At 41.0% G+C, this 20,189-nt stretch overlaps 2 long non-coding RNA genes across 2 annotated transcripts in view; both read left to right on the forward strand.

Moving 5' to 3' along the window:
- LOC121675913 overlaps positions 1-6,292 on the forward strand; it is a 71,737-nt gene extending 65,445 nt beyond the window's left edge. The window contains exon 11 of the long non-coding RNA XR_006020277.1: positions 711-6,292. This is a non-coding gene — a long non-coding RNA (uncharacterized LOC121675913). The remainder of the gene's footprint in view (positions 1-710) is intronic.
- Positions 6,293-7,241: 949 nt separating this feature from the next.
- Positions 7,242-20,189, forward strand: part of LOC121675852 — a 51,195-nt gene continuing 38,247 nt past the window's right edge. The window contains exons 1-2 of the long non-coding RNA XR_006020251.1: positions 7,242-9,345; positions 10,844-10,960. This is a non-coding gene — a long non-coding RNA (uncharacterized LOC121675852). The remainder of the gene's footprint in view (positions 9,346-10,843; positions 10,961-20,189) is intronic.

Below are 20,189 nucleotides of genomic sequence, written 5' to 3' on the forward strand. Positions count from 1 at the left end.
GCCATGCCTATTCAGCCTCTGCTGCTTGTGCCATTTGTTATAACTGAGCTCTGTCCACCATACCTCTAAAACCCCTCTGAATGAAGTCTGTCCAGTAAGGCCAGGCTCTTAAAATGGATGTGAATAATACAATTCTCTTTATTCAGCCATTTAAGCCCAACTGATTTTCACATCATCTTTTTTTAACCCAGTATAGTCCAACACTCTCCAGCCTGATGTAATCCTTCAAGTCCTGGGCACGACCTAGGATTCGCAAGTGATTCACTGAAATGTCATTTATTTTCAAGCCCCAAACAGAGCCTTTGTTTTAAAACCACCTAAAACAATAAAAATAAAAAAAGGAGGATGCCAAAACAGAATAGATTCTGTGCACACCATTCAGAAATATGTGTGAGGAATGCATCATTCCTAAATAAATGTCTGCTTCATTTCTTCTTCCCAGGTTCCAGCTAACCCTGGATGGAATGACATACACAACACAGGGATGTCTTATGAGAGCAGGGAACATTTATTCTCAAAAGGCAGGAAAGGGAAAGGACCTCACCCCATTAGTCACTGTGGTGGTAGAACATTTGGTGGTTACAGGGAATGGTGGCCTTTGCTACAGCCCATTGTGTGATGGGCAAACTCGGTTTGCAATCAGTTAGAAACTGATTTAATGGAATGAAGCAGTTCTTTAACAATATCTCCTTTGCCCTGAGCAATTGCAGGTGGCATCCACATCAATATTGGGAAGAAAAACCTGAGAGAGGAATACTGGTCTGAAATAGGTCCCATGGAAGTGTATTCAGAGTTTGCTGGGCAGACCTCAGAAGAAATTTCTGGAGAAAAACCAGGATGCCTGTGTGGATATTTTGGTGAATCTAAATTATTACAAAGAAAAGGCAGAAAATCCCAAGGCAGGTGAAGCCCAAGACTTGTCATTTGTTTTTTTTGCAATCTTGAGTCCCAGTGATGCCTGACATTTGGAAGGGGGGGTTAGGATCTGGAGAAACTACCATCACCTGGAGAGAGTTTGGAAGTGTTCATGGAGAATGCACAGCAGGTAGGAGGGGGAGTGATGAAAGTGGCACTAAACAAGGGCAGTTCCTCAGGGGAGCACTGAACACTAGGCAAGGAGATAAATTAATCTGGAAAGAGTTTGCTAACTGCTGGCTGGAGGTATAAGCAGGGCAAGGACTGAATACAGAGCCAAGAGCTGCTATTCAGCCAAACTGCATAGCTGCATCAAACATGATGCAGGAGCCTCCTCTGAGTCTGAAGTAGGTACAAAACTTCTAAACAAAGGAGAACACAGGTTGAGAAACACCACTCTGTGTTTAATGTCTCGATGTCTATTTGCAGGGCAGTTTCAGTGTAACACTTTCAGTTTAGGTGTAGACAGTGTGGAGATGGGGTCATGACAGACTGGGGCTTTCAGGAAAGGCTGGAGGGAACAACAGGTGAAATGTAAACACATGGGTCTCTTGGCATAAATGAGTAAAAAGTTGATGATGACAAAATTTGTAATTGCATTTGGGGGAAAAAGTATCTTTTACTCGACCAAAACTATGTCAACCACATCAAGAGGGTATCCTCACTGGAAATACAAGGGACTTACCCAGCTGTAGCCTTTGAACTCATTTTCAGGTAACAGGAATGTTCCCTGCAGGGTAAGAAGTGGTCTGAGGACTACCTTTGATGGTAGGTGCGTTCCTCATAGACCAAGCAGCCGAATTGCGGTGTCATGGTGACAAATTTGGGTTCCACTGGCCAAGGAAATGGAGGAATTTGGCTCAACTTGCTAGCATGGGGTGAGGTTTTCTGAGGCCCAGCCTTGCTCAGAGGACTGCTCCTGAGAGTTGAGCAGGGCTGCTAGGCTTTTCCATGAGCTTGGTTTCACCTGAAGAACTTCTGCTGGCCCCACAGTGCTCCCACACAGAAACATTGCCTGATACCCACTCTCATGGCCATTGGATGGGAGCTGCAGCCCGATCCATGCAGGAAGGGATGAGGCATGCTGGACCCCAGCAGAGCAGCTGGATTCCCTCCCTCCCTCCATGCAGGCCGTGCAGCACAGCTAGCCTCGGTGCTCCTGGGGAGCAACCTCAGCCTTCAGGACTGGGAATTTCCAGGTTACAGTAAGTTCAATTAGAGTTAAGGTTCATCCCAAGCTGTTGGTGAACTGGCAACCACTGCCTTGATGATCTGTTTGTGATTATCCTACAGAGAGTTTAATTTAGGTTTATTTTTGCCAGTTGATATTTGCTGGCCCAGGGGCAGGGCATTGCGCTGCATGCTCTGTATGCAACATTATGGTTGTTTTTCCAATATGTAAATAGAGGTAAGTTATTTCTCTCAAATACCTAGCTATTAGGGCTTATTTTTAGTGTTATATGCACTTACTACAAATCCCTTTGGTTTTGGAGTCCCTGTTTCTGTTCTCAAACATCAGTCTCAAATTAATTTTAGAGTTGATTAACTGTAAGGAAAATAAATATTGGTTTTGCTGACTAAAGCAATGCCCCTAAACACAGCAGATAGATTACTTTCAATGATGGATTCAAACACCTTCAGAGACTGCTTGGTCTTTCTACTTACCATTATCAATGTTGTAGTTTTGTTATCAAGACTGGCAGTTTCTTCTCACAGAAAATCTTTATTGCAAGGCTGACCTGCCTAACACCTCCCTATTAGTAACAGAAACAAATAAGAGTTGATTGTTCAGCTGCTGTCATTTAAAAAGACTAAATCAACCTGCCACAAAAGAATAATTCCCTCTGGTAACTTTATCCATTTGCCCTTGGTGGTGACACTGTGGATACCACCCTGGTTGAACTATATATTAGTTCCTAGAGAAGCACTTTGAAATATATAGCTCTGCACAATGTTGTAATTGAAAAAAATTGAATAGCCATGCATGGTTCAGTAATCTGAAAAGAATGCAAAAGTTCAGTTCTAATAGCTTTGCACAATTTAGTACCATTTTGCTGTGCCTTCCAAATGTGCTCATTCTGCTGCTCTGTGTATATCTGTTATATAACTTGGCAGCACTGTCTATATACAGGCAGCCCTGTTTCTTGAATGTTATGTTTTGACCACATTTTTAAAAGACTTACCTAACCAAATGACCCACTCTGGGTGTCTGCTCTTCCAGCAAGGTGGTGTCTGCTCATCCAAAGTCCTACAAAGGATGCAGTAACCCATCAGATGAGTTAAGAACTTGATTTTAAGCTTATTCATTAAAGCTGTCTTTCTTTTATTATGTCTTGGAATCAAGTCTCTACATTCTCTTTGGATTGGGGAAGATTTAAAAGATGCTGTGAAATATGTACTTTTTAAAATTTAGATTGTGGCATCCACTGAGATTGACTTCTATTTACTTTGCATACAATTCTTCTGTGTGTTTCTAGATATTAAAGCCTGTATACTGCCCACCTGTGAAGAGCTGCTGTTCTGAAAGCTAAGGAAGAATGACTGAACAAACAGTCATCAGACTGGAACTTCAGTTTAACTTAAAATTATTTTAAACAATTGACATAATTTTATTGTCACATTTTGCTCTTAGTGCGTTCCTCACATAAATCCTACATATAATATGACTGCATTTAAGACTAACTTTTAAAAAAAGTTTATCTAAAAGAATTGTTAATATTATTGATATCTATAAATACCCCAGAGACTAAATCACCTTGCTTCTTTTCAAGGTAAATAAATTACCATACTGCTAATAGGGATGGTAATAAAAGTTAGTTAAGATGTAATTCAGAATCTGTGTATCTATCTATCTATCTACTTATCTATCTATCTATCCACCTATCTGTATCTCAATGCTTTTCTTCCAACTAACTAGAGGAATGTTTTGGTTGGTGTGTTTTGCATCTGGTTATTTTAAGGTTTCTCTTCTGTTTTTATAACGATATGGATGAAAACAGAGCCATACTGGGATTTAAAGCAGGCAACACCAAAAGGGTCAAATTGCTAAAAAGCTGAGGAAAGACACTTGCAATATTTTTCAAGGTCTGCATAGATGTGTATGTGCAAAAGGCTTGAATATAAATACAATCACACATTTAATGTGTGACAAAATGTGTGCTAGTAAATATTACAGTGCTTTTGGGAGACTGATTGAAAACACAATCCCACATGAGGGAAGTGTATGGGAATAACTATATTGTCAGACTATCAGGATGAGAATGGTTCAATGGAATGGAATGAACAGCAGAGAGAAGCAATTTTCTATCAAAAAGTAAATTTAAAATAAAATTAGTCTTCTCCATTCTTGGCGGGAGAATGAAAGACAGAGGGAGACCAAGGAAAAGAGAAGATACAGGGAAATAAATTAAGATAAACTGAAGTGAAAACAATCGCTGGTTGATAGGAAGCAGAGATTGAAACTGCTTTTAATTTCACTTAGTGGTATTGCACAGTGTTCTTCGTTCTAGGGCAAGCAGGCTTTAGAAAGTCTGCAGGAGATATGAGGAGTTTCTAGATGTTGGAGCCTTTTGTATGTCAGTCTCCAGGTAGTTGCAGATGTACATTTTTGAATCACCCTAACTTTCAGCATATTTGTATCCCAATGATACTGTCTTATCATTCAGAATTAGAGTCTTACACAAACTGATTTCTAATTACCTATCAGTATATTGATTATAGCATATAATACTGTTGTTAAGACAGGTATTTCTTAAAATCAGGATAGCCAGTAGTAATTTTCTCTCTCTAGCCTACTTTGATTAGTCCTGCAAACAGTTTGGGATTACTCAAATCTTGGCTTAGATGGTCAGATTCTGACTGCTTTCTGTGGAGGTATACCATCCACTGAAGGTTATTATTTTGCTATAGCTGAAAAAAGCTTTGAATTTGGAATCAATAATAGGATATAGAATAAAAGAGTTAACTTCTACAGTTTCACTGCTATTCTTCTGTTGCAGGGAGATTATTAACAAAGGCTTGATTGTTGTTTTGGCTACAAGTATTAAGTATAAAAGAACTTTATAAAGGTCCCAGACACAGACTGGCATTTAAACTGACTGTCCTTTTCCAAAACAGCTTTTCTATTAAAGAAGTCCATTATTAAAACATGGTAGCTTTAATTAAACCTCTATAATTTTCCATAAGGACAATGGCATTAGTCTGCTAGCCAGGAAAATATGGTAAGTCCAAATAGTATCCCTGTTATTAGTACTTGATTTTCTGTTGCAGTGTTTGATCATAGGCATGGAGATTTGGATGTTGTTGTACAGTAAGAGTGGCCCAGTATACTCAGGAGTGTGTTTCTGCTGGGGTTTATAATAATTACAACTCTTTCTAACTACTGGACCTGAAATCCTAAAGGTTGCACAAAACACTGCTCTTGTACTGGTCTAGCTCCTCTTTGAGTGGTTGTGTCACTGCAGAAGTGTTTGAACTAGCATGATTTATTAGCACATGAGAAAACAAATAAGTGTGTAGGATGTATTTACCAAACATAAATGCATCTTCCCCTAAAGGTTGTATCTAGGTTTTATCTACAGTGCTGGGAGCTGTAGATAAAAAAAATAAAATTATCATTTTTGCATTTAAGTTTTGGTTGGATTACACTAAATAACCTGATTGAAAATCACACCTTTAAATTCTGGTTCAGGTGCTGAGATCAGGAGCATTTCTAAGGGATTAAATCCATCTCTCTGGATAAACGCACCAGAGATAAAGAACTGGCAAATAGCAGCCACTGATGTAGTTGTTTAATAAGTAGATTTAAATGTTTCTGTCCTACTTGTCTCTAAGATTTATACTTAGCTTTTGTCTCCTCACCACTTCTGTGTAAGTGGCAGTCCCAGCAGACTGAGATGGGTGTGATGCACAGGAGATGTGTGAGCACACACTACTGGGGAGAACTGCTCAGGTGTCTGTGTGATCAGACAATTCTTCCTTCTAGGGAAAGGCAATAAGACAAAAGATCATGGAGCTGTGCTAGAAGTTTGTGCTAGAAGTCCACTTTTCCCTGTGTATAGGTTTGGCACGGCCTGGTTTTAGGTAGCAGGGGGGCCACTGAGATGGCTCCTGTGAGGAAGCTGCTGGAAGCTTCCACCGTGTCCGGCAGAGCCAATGAAGATGGACATGCTGCTGGCCAAAACTGCACCAATGAGAGAGGTTGGTAACACCTCTGTGATGACATAGTTAAAAGGAAAATCAAAACAAAGTCACAAGATTTTGGATTCCAGTCAGAGAAGAAGAAGCGATGAGAACACGTGAGGGAAACAACACGGTGACACCAAGGGCAGTGCAGAAGGAGGGGCAGGAGGTGCTCCAGGTGCCGGAGCTGAGGTGCCTCTGCAGGCCATGGTGAGGGCCATGGGGAAGCAGCTGTGCCCCTGCAGCCCCTGGGGATCCACAGGGGATGCAGAGATCCACCCGCAGCCCCTGGGGATCCACGGGGGATGCAGAGATCCACCCACAGCCCACGGATCCATGGGGGGTGCAGAGATCCACCCGCAGCCCGTGGGGATCCATGGGGGATGCAGAGATCCACCCGCAGCCCGTGGGGATCCACAGAGGATGCAGAGATCCACCCGCAGCCCGTGGGGATCCATGGGGGATGCAGAGATCCACCCACAGCCCGTGGGGATCCACAGAGGATGCAGAGATCCACCCGCAGCCCCTGGGGATCCATGAGGGATGCAGAGATCCACCCGCAGCCCCTGGGGGAGGTGCCCATGCTGGAGCAGGTGGATGCCTGGAGGGGGCTGTGATCCAGTGGGAGACCCGGTGGAGAGAGAGGGCCCTGCTCCCAGGCTAGAGCAGCCTGTCCTTGGAGCACTGCACCCCGTGGAAGAGAGACCCACGGCGCAGCAGTTTTGGGAGGGCTGTGTGCCCGGGGGAGGGGCTCACGCTGCAGCAGGGGCGGTGGGGCTGCTGCTCCTGAGAGTGGACTCACGCCGGGGAGGTTCACGGAGAACTGTCTGTCTCCTGTGGGAGGGAGCCCACGGCCCCACAGGGGAACATTCCTCTCCCGGAGCAGCGGGAGGAAATCTCGGTGCTGGACTGACCAAACCCCCGTGCCCAGTCTCCCTGCGCTGTCGGTGGGAGGGAGGAAGGGGCTGGGGGAAAAGGTGTTCTAAGGGCTTATTTTACTTTCTCATGATCCTCCTCTGACGCTGTTAGTAATAAATTCACTCTGCAACTTTAAGTTAAGCCTGTTTTGCCCTTGAAGTATTTTCTTCTGGTCCTTATCTCAACTAATGAAGCCTTTGTTAATTTTTTTTTTCCTGTCTCTCCCCTGCCCAGCTGTGGCAGGGGAAGGTGAATGGACGGCTCTTGTGGGTGCCCGGTGCTGGGCCAGTGTCAAATCACGACACCCTGCTTCCACTGAAATGATGTCAGCTGCTATTGACTTCAGGAGAATGAGAACGAAGTCCCATGTGACAAATATTAAATTATAGTAGTCCTAGACTTCTGAGTTTTATGGGAATGCAATTATCTTAAATATGGGCTGTTACTACCACCACAAAAAAACCCCCCAAAAAAACCAAACCAAAAAAGGGGAGGGATGCAATTACCCAGAGAGCAAGTGGCATGCTTTTCATTGATTAGACTGTCCTGTTTGATTACATTCCTCAGTATTTTTAATTTTCTAGCCCTAATTGCTGCCTTACATTTTTCTTGGGTCCCTTTGTTCTAATTCATCTGCTTTCAGGTCCAGATTTATTTTTTCAATCCTTTCAGATTCTCCACAAACTTATCCTGTCATTATGTGTTTTGTCTCTTCCTGCAGATGGTTATTTGACAGAAAGTTTCCATTGACTCCAGAGAATGAGTCCTGTGGTTCTCAGACGGAGTAGTTGCAAAATGGAATTGATTAAAAGGTCAAAAAACATTACTGTTGCAATGTCTGAATTGCTCCATCAAAATGTTAGTGGGACAAATGTGTGCAGATCTTTTCATGGGACTAATCTGGATTAAAAAAAAAATTCTATCTTTGAGATCAGCTTTCTGATGTTTCCCAACAAGAGAGACATTTTCTAATTACAGCTAGAAACTAGTCTTTCCTCTTACACTATTGTCAATTAGTAGTAGCTCTGGAGGTAATGAGGTTTCCTTAGTCTGAGTTACAGTAGGATTTAGAGTCATAGTGTTTGATCTGTTTTTAAACTCTGGAAGTTCTAAGTTGTTCAAAGTAGCAGTTTTGAAGACAATAGTTTCATTAGTATATCTAGCTAAGGTGAGAATTCTTGCAGAAAGTGGAAGTTACCAGAGCATACCTGGGTCTTTCTACATGGGAGTCACTGATGGGGAGCCAGTGAGCATCAGCAATCCCAGCCTTGTTTCTCATATAGTACATGACACAGGAGAAGAGGTGGGTGTATGATGTCTCTTGCTCAGAAAGTCACAGAAGGCCAGCAAAGTCTCAAAGGTGATGATACGAATTTGTAAGGACATCATAGCTGGGGCCTGGCAAAAGGTTAATTCTCAGCTTATTTTCACAGCAGCCTTTACTGTCCTGTTATCTAGCCATCCTACAATAGGATGTACAATCTTTCTGCGCTACTTAAGAAACATCCCACAGATAATTATTGGCTGCTGCATCTTGGCTGTCTGCAGTGAATCTCCATGGAGACAACATAATTGTAGTTTTTATTGCCAGCTAGGTAAGCCCCACATGGTGCCTCCTCCTTCTGATTTTTCTAGCAGCAAAATGTCACTGAGCTGAATTGTGCAGTCCATGGTAAAACACAAACCTTTACTCCATGATGAAAGCAAAGCCTCAGTGTGTATAACCTCTGTGTCTCTCTACTCACTGGAGAGCAGAGAGAGTTAATTTATGTCTGTCTGCAACATCATTCATGAACTGAGCACTTGAATTAAGTCTCAAGACCCTAAGCAGGGAATTGTTTCTATCTTTCTTATGTGCTCTTGCAAGAGAAGAACTTGTTTTGGGATGTAGTAAGTCACTTTGTCCCACTCCTGGTTTAGATGGGCAATCAATGAGCATCAAGATTGTACACAAATTCTTTGTAGAGTTTGTATGTGTCTTGGGTGGATTTCAGAATGGACTTAAAGTTTCCTTCAAATTCTCATTGCAGATTCACAGAAGGATTGAGTCTGGAAGGGACCTGTGGAGGTCATCTGGCCCAGCTTCCCTACTCAAGCAGAGCCAGTTGCCCAGGACCATGTCCAGAAGGCTTCCAAGTATCTCCAGTGAGGGAGGCTCCACAACCTCTCTTGGTAACCTGTGCCAGTGCTCAGTCACCCTCAGAGTACAGAAGTATTTCCTGACGTTCAGAGGGAGCCTCCTGTGTTTCAGTTTGTGCCTGTGGCCTCCTGTCCTTAACTGGGCACCACTGGAAACTCCTTGGCTCCACCTCCTTTGTGTCCTCCCTACAGGTATTTATACACATTGTTGAGGTCCTTATCAAAACAGTTCCTGTCAAAACAATTTCAAAGGAAATACATTTTTTGAGGAAAATAATTTTGCCTATGGGTTTTAACAAAGCTGTTTTTGCATGAATCCTGGGAGTACCTCTATCTGTAGGATGTGTCATTGGTGCCTAACCTCCACTCTGTCATCTGGAGCCACCTGCAGACCTGCCTTTCGATCACAAAGGAGCTCTTTGCTGCATGGACAGCAGGGCTGGCAGACACATGCATAGTTTGAGGCACAAATCTGAGGCATATTGTCACATAGAGAGTGAAGGGAAAGATGGTTAGAGCAGCCACCAAGCACTGAAGTAGTTTATGTGATTAGAAAGTGGTGATGTGCCAGATGAACTGGTGTGGTGGGCAGATGGCAGCCCATAAGCCTGGGGTCTTATTGAACCAGACATGCGACCTTGTTTCTTGAATAGTGAGAAGTACTCAACATGTTCTCTGGAAACATTTAGGGATCGCTGGTGTTATTGCAGTTTATCTAAACTATTTGGATAACAAAAAGTATTTCCAGATAAATGTGACTTTGCATAATCTTAAAGCACTGTATAGAGACAGTAGAAATACTGCAGTTCAGTGGAACAGGAAAACTAAATTGTAAATGGCAGGACAGTCCACTTCTGTATTTTGCAGTGTCTAACGAAATGATAGATTTTAAATGTCAAAGGTAGAACACACTACTCTACAATCCTCTAAAACACTTCTAGTTTGTCATTAGAATTAATTCACCATTCTTTACCAGACTATTATTTCATAGCAACACTTGTGATTTCTCATATAATGCTGTTGCTTCAACGAAAGCTCCTTTGGATGAGTGTAGGCTGCAAAGTAGCACATTGCCAAGTTAGGAAATAGATCTTTTTCAAAATAAAGTCCTATAACAGGAGAAAATAAACACACAATGTTAAGGAGCCATAGAGGTCCCCTGAATTCTGTCACCACTGGAGAGGGAGAGAAATCTTTGTCTTTTGTTTTTCCTGGCTAGCAAGAGGAGCTGCACACAAAAGCTTCCCCCGATCCCTTTGGTCTGCCCTCACACTGCTGTGCACTGGTGTCAGGTCTGCTCTTACCTGGTGAGCTGTACATGCACACTAACTCCTGGCTTGGTGCCTGGCTGGTCTTGAAAAAAAATCAGGGTCTGCCCAATTGATGGACAGTGTTCCTGCATGTGTTCTTAAGGTGCAAGTCCTTACCTTCTTTAACTCTGTTTCATGTTCCTGCTTGAATTTAAATCTGCTCCCTTGGTCATGTGAGAACCTGAACATGGGAAAGAAAAATACAAGCAGGTAAACAGGCAGTGCTGTGTAATCTGGGTGCTGAAGCATGGCTGTCATCCATCCAGTTCACCTTCAGAAACAGCTCTGCTGGCTCTCAGGTGCCACGCATGGCTGTCACGGCTTTGCCAGCAGTGTTGGTCCGCTCTGGCACTATTCATGTTCTGCTGCTGTTTTGGCAGACTTCTCACACTTTACTGAGGAAGGAGCACATACAAGGGAAGAAAAACAATGAATTCAAGAGCATGGAGCTGCTGAAAAACAAGGTTCACTGCCCTCTCCCCTGTGATAACAATGCTGTGAGTAAAGCTTCATCACCAGTGTTATGTACAGCTATTGCAGCACAGGGCTGTCAGCTCTCGTTATTTAGAAACTCAGCAAATGGATTGCATTACTTCTTCAAACAGTCTTCTGAAATCAGGCTGTTGAACAGAGCAAGAGGCACCAGTGCAGCTAGAGACTGTCACATGGTTTGAATTGAAGCAATCATCTTTCCTCCACTCCTCCTGCAGCATCAAGGAGTGTCAGTGTTGGTGCACTACCAGGGAATCGAAATGCAAAATAAATGTGCCTTTTTTTTTCTTTTGAGTGGAAGTGTAGAACTGTTCAGTTGGTCCAGGGCTGAAGTAAAATATTCAGTTAAGAATAAGCCTCACAAAGACAAAAATAGAAAGGAGACTATAGCATGCAGTGGGAGGTTTAGCCATTTTTTTGGGATTTCACAATGTCATGTGAAAAGTTTGAAGTTTGTGAAAACTCCAGTAGCATCATCGAACCAGTTCAATGGAAATTCCTGCCATTTTGTAGGGCGTTTGTAGTAAATTACCAGACTAGGAGTACCCACACATTGGGAAATTTAATTCTTATGATGCTCTACTGCCGTTATGGGTCCTTTAATATTTCAGCAATGAATTACCACTTAGAAAATAAAGCAGCAGTAGGATAGAATTCCTTTTGGCCATAAGAGGGCAATGGCTACAGAAATCCATCATTTAGCATATAGAACTAACTTAAGAATGATGAACATACAATGATTTCTGTTTTCATAACTTAACTTTTTGTTAAATGTGTGCTGAACTGCACTAGAATCGTAGTCCCTGAAATATGCTCTGTGTGACCCAAACGCAACACTGTTCATAACCAGTTTTTAAAACCTGTAGATATTTTGCTTCTGTGGGACTTCTGTGGTCAGTAGCACTTACCTCTACTGTTTGTTTTTGGTCTTCTGCTTAGGGATTGTGTAGAGCGCAAAAGATTTAAAAATAAAGTTTAACAGAAAGAATCTATTTGCTAACAGCGCCAGCCTCTCACAGTTCTAATTTATGATTAAAAAGATGAAAAAACCACTCTGCGTATAAAATCCTTTAGTATCACATTGGTGCCAGTGCTGTCTTCATGCTACCATTTTGAGTTTCTTGTCCAGTTTACAGCTTGGCAGATACAGTTTGTCCTTTCCAGTGGCAGTGACAAGAGGTGGTGGATATGAAATATGACCATGTTTGTGTTTGGAAAAACTCAGGTATTTTCTGCTTAGAAAATGTTCATTTTTTAAGTGAAAATGAGAAGAAAGCTCAGTTAAGAATAATAGAAATAATTCTTGAGTTTTAGAAGACTACCAAAAATCACTTCTTTTGAGTTACAGAATAAAACCTGAGTATACCTTCATTTTATTGCTCTGATGATGCATAATATGACAATTTCTTTCCCTAATGATACACTTTTGTCCCTACAGTCTTACACTGCTCTGATAATGCATGATGCTGCAATTTCTTTCCCTAAGGACACACTTTTGTCCTTACTTAGTGTTGTGTCTGGCAGATTATGATGTAGAATACAGTTTTATATTAATGACTAAAGGTCAAGTTTTAGTTCTTCACATATTGCCTTCTCTGAGGTGTCATGTTCAATCAATAATGCTATGAACAAGTTGCTTCAAGCACATATAATTTTTTTCTAGTATTATTTACTTTTATTTTGGCAAACAAGCTAGACAGAGTGGTCTAAAACTCAAGCATGGATTCATTTTCTGCAGGTCAGCTTGTAATGAAAAAAATGTTTAAACTTGTTAGAGAGAGGCACATCAATGAAAGTTAAGGGGATTCAGAAGTCTAGGGCATTAATTTTATTAATCTAATATGGCATATATATGCTCTTTCACATGAATTTTAGTTTATCCTGTTTCTAAACCAACGAAATACTAATGAGGGGAATAGCAGTGACTTCTGGATGCACTCATTTTGTCTCTTTTCTAAATCATTGCTGTTAGGTAAAAACCCAACAGATATGCAATGCCATTGTAGGCACCAGAGACAACAACTTGAAATGCATAATGAAAATTCTCAGTTTATTAGATTTGTCCTTCTGTGATTAAAAACATATCTTAAACAGCAGACATCTGTTGGACAACTTACATGGTTCCTTTTTGTCTTGGTATGTGAGAAAATCCTGCAGGCTGTATTGCTCAGCCCCGGTATGTTTTGGATGCACAGGAAATTAAGCATATGCTCCGTGGTGGAGCTGTAATAACATGCAAGTTTGGTGTAATCTGTTGAAAAGAAAGAGTGCCATTCCTTGTGCTGTGCCCTATGGAAAGGAAAAGGGGGGAATGCTAGGAGCCTTCTTCCCTTGCCTGATCTCATGTGACACCTCTGGTTGGTTGTGAATCAAGTTTGACAGAAAATATAAGTGTGTGATAAGCAGCATGCTAAAATCAAAATAATCTTGCGTCTACTCCTTCTAAGCCTTGTACTGTGGCCATTGCATGAAAAGATCACTGTAAACAGAACAATGCTATGGAGCAGAGTACCACTCTCACTAATTTTCACAAGTGAAGCTAGACTATTTTTTTTTCCACTCAGTAAACATATGTCCTTCAGGCTTCCTTAAATGGGATACCTCTTTCCTTAGTAAAAGTATTTTTCTTCCTGTGAGCCCAACGAACTCATCTTTTGAATGGTGACTTCTTTGAAGCCAAAAGAGTAAAGTAGCACCATGGGCTGCCAGTATGCAGCAGGTTTTGTTTGTGTGTGCTTTCAAAGCAAGAAACACCTTCACTGTTTTAACAAAGAGTTTCAGAAATATACAGAACCAACTTTGTGTTTTGCAAGTAAGTATGCAATGAAGCCCATGAGAGAGTCACCAGGGGCATCATATTTATTTGCATGCCCATGGTTCAGCTGAAATTTGAGTGCTACAAAGGTATCAAAAGAGATTAAAAGCTTTATGAGGTAGATTTTCAAAATTATGAAGATTCATATGAATAAGGGCATATTAGAACTGATGGTAAAGAAGGCTTAAATCTTCATGTTTCAGGACACAAAATAGCCTCTATGGAAGCTTAGGAAGGAACTCACCTTGAGTCTAAAGATACAGTTTCCTGCTGAGACACTGGGGTCTTTGCCCCCAAATCCAAGTCAAAGAAGGACTGTGAAAGAATAGTAGGCTATTTTGATATGCTGTGAAGATTACCACAGAATTGTATCTCCATATACATCGAAGAGGACATACACAAATATATCCTGTCCTTGCTGAAGGCCTGGGAGCTGCCGGAAGTACTGAACCCTTTTTAGAGTGAATATTATTTTATCAAAGCACTAAGATTCAGAAATGGGGCTTTGTGCCTTTCCAGGATGTGGACAACAACTGAGGTTAGGCCTCTAGAGCTCAGGTCTCACATCAAGGTGCTGTGATAATACCAGGAAATGCAGAGATGAAGGTACATGCTGAGCACTTATCAGTCTCCTCAGGAACAATGGTTATTGCTGGAAAAACCAAAGTTAATGAAATACCAAATGAGTGGTGTCTTCTTCATTTCTTGGCCTTCTCAAGTTGACACTGGAGACCTATTGGCAAATCAGAATGCGATGATTCTAGTATCAGAACAGCTGGGTTAATTTTATATGCTCTGGTCTACCTGCTTTAGAGACCATGGAAGCCAAACTGGAGGATTTTATGATGTTTTCTTGTTGTTTATGGTAGGCATGAGAGAGGCCTAAGAGAATGCCCTCCCTAGTGCTTCTGGGCTCCAAAGAGTTAATTTGAACAGGAATTTCAGCTGGATTCACTCTGTTAGCTGTATCTAGTCTGAGTGATAGAGAAATTCCTTAGAGCTAAGCTGTGAGTGTAATGTGAAGAAAAGTCAACACGTGCTATGAGAAATCAGGGATGTCTTTTCCCAGTGTTTTACTTGGTATGTTGTATGAATGAAGAGTTTTCTTCCTGAGACAGTGCAAGTGGTATGATAGCATGTAAGACAGCTGGCTTTAGAGCTTGGCAAGGAGTGAGTGAAGAAGGTCGAGAAATTCTCCTCTGGGAAGTGATGAAGAAGTGACTCATTCCTAGCCAGTTTGGAGAACTTCTGTCTGATTTATAGGCCACAGGATAGGAGCTCCTTTGGGCTGTATTCTACTGATTTTCATGAACTGAACGGGGCTTATTTTTTATTAGATTTGGAACTTGTCTTTTACCAAAGTCTTCAAAACAACTGTTTGATAGGTAACCTGCAACTTCTATAAGTGGGACTGGTATTTTTCCACCTCCAAGATTTCTATTTCCCATGTTTTTGTTTAACTTTCCTGGTGTCTGATTAGGCAGGTAAATTATTTTGTGTATAAGTAGTATATTTTTCCTAAAATGACCTTTGATAATGTTACAGTTCTGACAAATTTAGTAACTGTATATGCTACCTGATGTCAAAACAGTTTACCTTTTTTTTTTTTTTGTAGCTACAGCTAAAGCTGATTTTTATAGCTGCTTTAGTCCAAATAAATATTCCTGACTCAGTGGATCAAGATAAAACCACAATCTGTAGTTGCTTCTTTAACAAATACTAGACTGGGACAGTCATTTGCCCACTCATGGATTTTCTGACTTCTTTCTTATTAGATGTTAACAAAAAAGTCTAGAAGAAGCTTATGCTTGATTTCAGACCTTGGACAAATCTAACCATAGTCTGATAAGGAAGATTTGAAGTAGCAGGTATGTAAATAAATTTTACATTTTCAGGTAAAGCTGTGGGGATAGACATGACAGTCACACAGCACAGAGGTCCTGCTTTCTGACGTGGTCACAGTAAAGATGAAAATCCCAAAGTCTCTTCTTTTGAGCGACAGAATTAAGAAGGTATCACATAGGAAATCTTCAGTAAAATCGGGAATTGTTCCCACTCCTTCAAACTCTGACTACCATGAAAATGCTTATTTTTGTCTTTACTGCTTGACTAGGTTATTCCAGGGGATTTTCCCGGTGTAAGGAAGAAGTTGATCCTGAATATGTTTTTTGTAGTATCATAATTTCCATTACAGAACTAGAAAGCTCTACCTTTTATTTTTTTCTTTTTCTTTTCTTTTTCTTTTTCTTTTTTTTTCCCCTGTAAGGGGAACTGCCCCCCCCCCCACCTTTTTTTGGTGTGCCTCCTGATTTTTAATAATACCACAGACTTCTTTGCCTTGCAGTGAACCAGTTCCACAAGGAGATTGCCACATCAGATTATGTGAGTTTGCTTCATTTCCAGGCAGTGCTATTTAATATACATCTGCTATGTAATAGATGCAACAAACCGAAATGATTTTCAGTTGGGTTAGTCTTTATTGGATCTGACCTCTGGTCTAGGAGGTGAAGGGAGAGTGGAAAATGAAAGCTGATTTGGTATTAGCCCACTATTCATACTAGAAAAAGTAAATGCTTTTGCGGTTTTCCTTACAGAGGTGTCTTTATTCATTTGACATGCCTTTAATAACTAATTCTAGTTGTCTGGTTGCCAAGATAGATTTCCTACAGGCAGACTTAAAAGTGGTTTTGTCCTCTTTGAATGCATGGCTTCAAATGATCCCAGAACAGCAAACATTAAACTTCCCCCTAGACCTTGAGATTTTCTGAAGCACTGTAATAACATAAAAGGATAAGACTATTAGAAAAAAATAAATAAATGAATTAAGCATGCTTCATATGATATGAGCAGGACAATAAAACTCCTTGTTTTTCCATGCAAACTAATATCTCTTTTCTACTGTTGGCCATATGCTGTGGATTTCTCACAATTCCCATTTTATGGATTTTGGTATCATCATTCCCATATATATCCCATTGCCTGGGAATGAGAATGTTTTGTAGGCTTCATCTGAAAGCAAGGAGCCAACACAATCCAATTTTTTTTCTTTCACAGATGGCTTTGCCAGTGTTTTTTTCTCACATTATCACAGAGCTTTAAATGTGTATCCAGCGTACGAGTGTCTGTGTAACATGTTTGTCTATGAGCATATGTAAAGCTGGCATGGGAACTGTGAAGTAGGATACCTTCCTTGTCATTTAACTGGGCTATACACATAAAGCAATTAGGAGCAATTTTAAAACTTGGCTTCATACACAGCCAAATTGAGTTTGGGTCTGCTGGTTGCTTAGAGAAAGAACATGAGAAAGAATATTGTCATTTCCAGGCATAAACTCACATTGCCAAGGGATGTATCTGTAATGGGGCTGTCCCAATGAATTTTGAGTTGCTAGGTCAAAATCTGAAAGCTAGTGTACAAAAAAAATCCACCTTTTCTTTGGGTTACTGAAATCTAATAAGATATTAATCACGGGCAATTACTACAAAGCTTTTTATCTCAGCTGAGTCTTAAATCAGCTTGGTTTGGTAATAAATGGAAGCAACCTTTCAGCTGAGAAGGACTTGGACAAACTTCATTTTTCAGCTGAGGATCTTGGTGTTGTGATAGACAGGTTGTGCTTTCTGACCAGGTCACCTAATTCAGTGTGAGGAGTTTCAGCTCTGTCCTGCATTGTATTGAGCAGACAGACCAGTCCCTACCTCTCCTTGATGTTGAGTTGTTTAATTGTCACCTTCTGAGAAGTGATTTCTTAGGGTGCCACACAGTCTTCCCCCCAGGCCATGCCCACCAGCTATTTCTCCACTGCTCCTTTGACAGTCTTTAAGTTGTTGACAAGAACAGTATGTTTTGACATAAGAGATCACAGCAATAACTTGTGAAGTGCTCATGCATTTTCATTTCACTATGGAAAATACCTTGTGCATGAGTCTTGGGTCCATCCCATTTAGCTTTTGAAGTGGTTACATCACAGTGACAGCTCAATACCACTATGTGATTGGTTTGAAACATGGATCCATAGAAACATTCCAAGAGGAAATATTTCTGGCAGCTGAAAGCACCGCTAACATCAGAAGTTCTTGTTAATTCTCCTTTAATACATTACATTACATCTGATACAAGACCATTTACTTTCTTTTGGTTGACCTCAGTTAGGGACGTCAAGGCTTTTGACATGTCATTCTGACACTTCTGTACTGCCAGTACCATGGTCATCAGGAAGTTTTGTCAGTACAGTTTCATGTTTTTGTGCTGAAGCCATGGCTGTAAATAACAAACATGCTCAGTCCTGACTGTAAACAACTCCATGAGTGGCCTCCAGTGGAGCTGCTAATACTTCTCAGTTACTGCTGTTAGCCTGGTCCCTTTCACTTGGGTGTTTGTTTTGGGGTTTTAGTTTGTTTGGTTTTTGTTTTCCCCCAGTTTTTCTAATAATTTACTCTCTACTGTGGTATTTAATGTGTACAGAAGCACAGACAAGTGAGATTTTTCATCGTCTGGGAGACCTGGTTTATTTTCTAAATGAAGTTGCAAGGTCTGTCTGGATGATCTGCCTTTGGTAAAATCAAGTTGCACATTTCCTATATAACTGTAAGTCTATTTGTTTTTCTTAAAAATCTGTGGCTTACTTGGTACCCATGGACTAGTAAAGATCAGGACCACTGTATGACTCAGTTCCCCTGAAAACTCTCAGTGGTGCAAGGGTCCTGTGATATAAATTAAATTTCATTTTTAGAAAAAAAGTCATGCTAGACCTCTCTTGCTGCAAAAGCAGGGTTTTTTTAATGCTAGTGATAAGACGAAATGTTGTTCTAGAAACAGCCTGCAGCTTATAGCATTACCCTGCCAAAATAAAACTGTGAAAGCCAACTTGCACAGTACAAACCTGCTTAAGGAATTGCAATTTTAAAAGCAGAACAGTTGTTTTGAAATTCAAATAAATATTTTGGAAAGTTTCTAATAAGTATTGTGTTATTTTTACAGGACACTGATTCTCACGCCATGCGAGTTACAGCCGTTTAATTGTATTTTATATGGTATCAAACTTTCTGCCAAAATCTGGTGTTGGAATGCTTTTCGTTGTTACGGGTCTATCAACATTACATCATTTACTGACTGCATCATGTGTGACACACATGTCTGTGCTTAACCTTTACAGTTGGGATATCTGAGCCTGCTTTAATCAAATGTTACACTACCAAATGGGTGTTACTCTTTAAAGCTTCGTTGCTGAGGAAACAGGTCTGAGTTTTTGTATGCCCACCCATTAGAGGTTGCTATCAAATTTAATAGAACTTAACTAGGAACAAATTGGCATTTAGTAGAACCCAAAATTTAGGCTTGGTTACCTTTTTTTCTATTAACTAAACTTTTTATCCTATAGCAGGCATCCAAAAACTATGGACTAGAAGATGCATGTCCATACTCTCAGGAAACCAGTAAGGCCAGGGGCTTCTTGCTGGAAGAAAAATGGAGAAATGCTGGAGTTTTTCAAATGCAAAAATTTCTTCCCTCGTAGAGGTATCTGTGGATACCTCCAACACATTCTGCCTGTTCTCATTGCTATTGATCTAGAGAACAGGCACCCTCTTCAAACAACCCTTTCAGTGCTGCTGGGGGCAAAGCCTTTGGGGTTGAATTTCACACCCTCAGGATAACTGAGAGCAAGATTTGCTCAGTTGTTGAACATCGCAATGTAGCTACCAGTAACCTGTCCCACAGGGGCCTTTCTTCTGGCATCCCTTGATTAAGCTGAGGGCTATTTCTCCATTCTGAGTCTTAGGTGATAACTTACACTGCAATTTATGCCATCTTTGGGGAAACTCAGATACCTTGGAGAGTTTCTTTGGTGAATGTGACTGTCAGTAGTGTGGGAGGAGATAATCTTTACAAGCACCTTTCAGAACAGGAGCAAATAACAACCTGCAAAAGAAAAGCTTTGGCTTAGAATACCCTCTCCTTCCTCTCTCTTTGCTCAGCCTCCCCAGCTGTTTGCCAACTGTGTAAAGGTGAAAAACATACACAGAGCAAAAACTCTCCTAAAATGCAGGTTCAAGACTATGGTGGCATTCCTACCAAGTTGCTACTTCCATTGTTTTCAGTAAAATTCAAAAGATAGAATGTACTGCAAATCCCAGGCCAGGACATGCACATGGGGGTAGCAGCAGCTGTGCTGGAAAGACGTGGAGACACTCCTAGATGTGGCCGTCAGGTGGGCTCGTGTGAGGCAGAGCTCCAAAGGCAACAAAAAGGGCTCTGCAGGGCAACTCCGCCAGAATCCAAAGCAGAAGAATGAAGCTGCTGATCTCAAACTGATTTCACTTGCCTAAAGTAAGTACTATCCATAAGTATGAGGCAGAGTTGGAGCTGAAGGTTTAGTCCTGATGTTGGTGAGACCAGCAGAGTCACTTGCACAGCTTCT

The sequence above is a fragment of the Corvus kubaryi genome, unplaced genomic scaffold (assembly GCF_017639235.1).
Source record: "Corvus kubaryi isolate FWS band 111438036 unplaced genomic scaffold, C.kubaryi_AGA036_p1.0 76, whole genome shotgun sequence".
Taxonomy (NCBI): Eukaryota; Metazoa; Chordata; class Aves; order Passeriformes; family Corvidae; genus Corvus; species Corvus kubaryi.